This window comes from Cynara cardunculus, unplaced genomic scaffold (assembly GCF_001531365.2).
Source record: "Cynara cardunculus var. scolymus isolate 2C unplaced genomic scaffold, CcrdV1 Un_Scaffold_2664, whole genome shotgun sequence".
Classification (NCBI taxonomy): Eukaryota; Viridiplantae; Streptophyta; class Magnoliopsida; order Asterales; family Asteraceae; genus Cynara; species Cynara cardunculus.
In genome coordinates, this window is record NW_020201177.1 from 17882 (window position 1) to 21559 (window position 3678).

A 3678-nucleotide genomic window follows, 5' to 3' on the forward strand; every position below is an offset into this window, starting at 1 on the left:
GTATGATACTAATTATTTTACTTTTATAGAATAACAAAAGTTTTCATCTTCCTACTCCCACTTCTTGATCTTGTAGCTAAATTTCTAGAGAATTAAAGAGGGGAGATTATACATCAAAGACAAGAAAATGTCTTCAAAAAAGATGATAATCTATGATCCATGTTCTATGAACTCTAAAGTAGGAGGAAACCCATTTGCATGCGAAGTTTGAGCATGTAAATATATGTTTTGAAGAATCTTGCATGCATCTCAAATCGGCTTTGTCATCTTCAAAATTTAATGGAATCGGGAAATATTATCTGGAGGCTAACCGTGTTTGTTAGTTTGAAAATAAAGTTAAGATTATTGAAAAATGATGAGCTTAGACCCCAAATGACTGACACTCGAAGAGTGTGCAATCTGTTTTTGGGGTTGTGTAACTCAAGGTTGTAGGGTAATAATGAGTGACTTAAACCCACTCAAATTTCTTGATATTTGGAAAAAGTCTGCTGATCTCATTATTTTGGATGATATGAAAAGTTGGACATAAAATGACTTTTGGAAGGTTCCTATTTATAGTGATTTGTGAAACCCAAAAATACCTGGAACARAATTTATAATCTGTCCAAAAATCAGCTTTTGAGTAAAAGATTTTGATTCCTTTTAATATATATAATTTTTGGGCTATTTTTAGATTAAATAATAAAATATCAACTTYAATTTATAAAAACCCGATGACATTACATAAGATACAACTTAACTTTATCTTTGTCAAGGAGTCATAGGTGATCTAAATTCTGGATGTTGGTCTGTTTAGGAAGGTTAGGGCGGACGTTGAACGCTTCAAACGTCATCCTCTTGGATATTCATCATCAAACCTGTGAGTTTTCACGGCCCCACTTTTTAATGCTTTTTGTTATTTAACTGGGGGAAAAGCATGAGATTAAGCAAACTATACTGTTTATTTATTTAACCTTTGGACTAAAGAACTGTTTAGTCAAGCTTTGTTTGAAACCATCGGACTAAAGAACTGTTTAGTCAAGTTTATTATGTCTTGAAATATTGACGGTTTTTGCACTACGAAATGAATGCTAAATTGATGTGCTTGGGAGTATGTTTCCAAATAAAGTCCCCGTCCGTAAACGCTACTTGTTAACTCGGGCACGTCCCCAGGCCATGGTATTGTGGATAACCGTTATTGTGTTGACAGTCCCACCCAGAAAGGGGTGAACATTACCTATGTTTTCTTAGTCTAATTATGTGGAATTTGGACCACCGCTGAATTAGTACTACTACAAACTGTGGGACCTAAATAAGTGTACGGGCTACTTATGGTCGTTCGTAAAATAATGGGGCACATTGGTCAGGTAAGGCTCAGTAGCGTCTCAAGTTAAGCATCGTGGTAGATTTACATTTATTAAATGCAAAAGTTTACGTATAAGTTTGCAAATAAATGATTTCTGCATTGTAATATTTTGTGCATGTGAAAACCCGTGAGCTCACCAATTCTTTGTAGTTGACGTTGTTTTATGTTCCATGCTTTTCAGGTAATAAGTAAGAAATGAAGTATTTTGGGAGCATAWTYGTGRCAAGACCGATTAAGTTCGCAATTGAAGATTTTGTAAAAGAAGTATTTTATCCCAATGTGGTTATGGGTGTTACACTTGATTTCTTTTAGTAAAACTTGAATGGTGTTGTTTATTAACTGTTGATGTGACTCGCTTACCTGTTACATCTCGTGTTTCYGCTTTAGCGGGGTGTGACATGAAAAACCCCTAACAAAGGAAAAAACCGCAGATGATTAGAGAGGTCGTCAATTGACTAAGAATGATAGACRTMAAACATGGATGTTGTCCTTTACACTGAAGTCGTGAGTACAATGATCTTGGGATTCTAATGMTAATTATGTCTAATGAATATTCATAGAGCTTTGWAGTTTTGTCTTTTGGCATGCAATGYAATAGTGTSTYCTTCTGGAAAAACAAATCCATAATCAACAAAAKACTTCGTAAAACTTCTTATGAAATTATCAACCAGAGACAACCAAATGTTAAATACTTTCATATCTTGCCTCTCCACCGAACTCTAACAACTCCCATGACTCACAAGATGATGAATCTGTCATGCGCTCACCTGAAGGAATAAGCAWTCCCATTGTCTTCCTACCCATCAAGGCCAACAATCATCATAAATTGACCTAAGATTCAAGAATTATTATCCTGACTACTATATCATGATTGAATTCCTTCAAAATCACTTCCTGAAGATTGCACTTACCCTTGTTGACGATGATATTCCTGTTAAGTATGTTCAATAGGTTTGGCAAAACTGTGAGTTTATTTCAARTGCCAAAGGAATTATTGGCACCATTGACATCCCCAACAACATGAAATGTGGGATAAAGATCTCAAGGAATAAAGTGTCTAAAATCCTTGCTATTCTTGCACAAAAAGAGCTAAGAGTTAAAAAGTACGAAGATCTTCCTACCTCCGATGAAGTAGTCATGTTCCTAAAATTATTGGGTACAATAAACCACTGTTAGTTGTATCTCATTTCAAAAGGCAATTCCTTCCTCCTATCTAGAACTTTCTTTTCAACATTCTCAATAGGAGTCTTACCTGCAAGATAGGTAGCATGGACCAGGGAAGCATCAACATACTCACCATCATGTATGGTTTATACTTTGGTCTGAATCTAGACTATGCCTACTTGATATATAGTGAGATCCTTGGTGCCGTTAACATGAAGAATTAACTTATCGCTGAGGGAAAGCCCTTGCCAAGAGTGATATTCCCATGATTTCTACCCTTTTTCATTAGAGGTGTCGTGGCTGAGTACAAACTGCCAACGGATGGGGAAAAAACCCCATTCTACATTCTGAAGAGTCAAAAGTCGACCATCTAAAATGAAGGCTACCCCAACAAATGACCTTTTGTCTAAGGTTATGCTCTAAATATTTCCTTCTACTTCTCTTCTCATAGATGATTATAAGAGCGCCACTCTTTCCTTAGAGCTGAGACAAGATACCCTAGAGAGTATAAAACAGAGTTCTTATCTTTTGCTGACAAGATTCAGAGATCCTTGGATGATTTAAAACTCACAATCTCTCAATCAGAAGCCAATGCTACCAGTTCTGACAACCAACTTCTTAGAGCTTCTATGTCTACCCTACGAGCTCAATCACAAAATAACGCTAGCAAGCTAACACGACAATGCTCAATGTCTTCTCATGCAACAACTATTTTGATGTCTTATCTTTCAAACTATACATCACTGATGGATCAATCCAGAGTCTGTCCAAGCTTATACAGATCAGAATATCCATTGCCCTAGACCGACCAGAGGTGAAGGATCCATTGCCCTAGACCGAACAAAGGTGAAGGATTAGAGATCCCTTATTTCGCTAAGTGTCCATGTTGGACCAGAATCGCTGGTTAGATGAACCAGAGGCGAAGAATAGCAAATCCTTTAGATTGTTGTCCATGTTGGACCAGAGGCGCTGGTTGGAAGGATCATTGGCGATGGGTAGAGAATCCCTTGTATTAATAAGTGATCATGATAGACCAGAATCTCTGGTTAGAAGGACCAGAAATGATGGATTAGAGGCTCTGGTGGTGCAACCAGAGGCTCTGGTAGTGCAAAGTGTGAGAAACCAGAGACCGAAGGACGGGAGATCCATTGGATTGCAAAGTGTGAGGA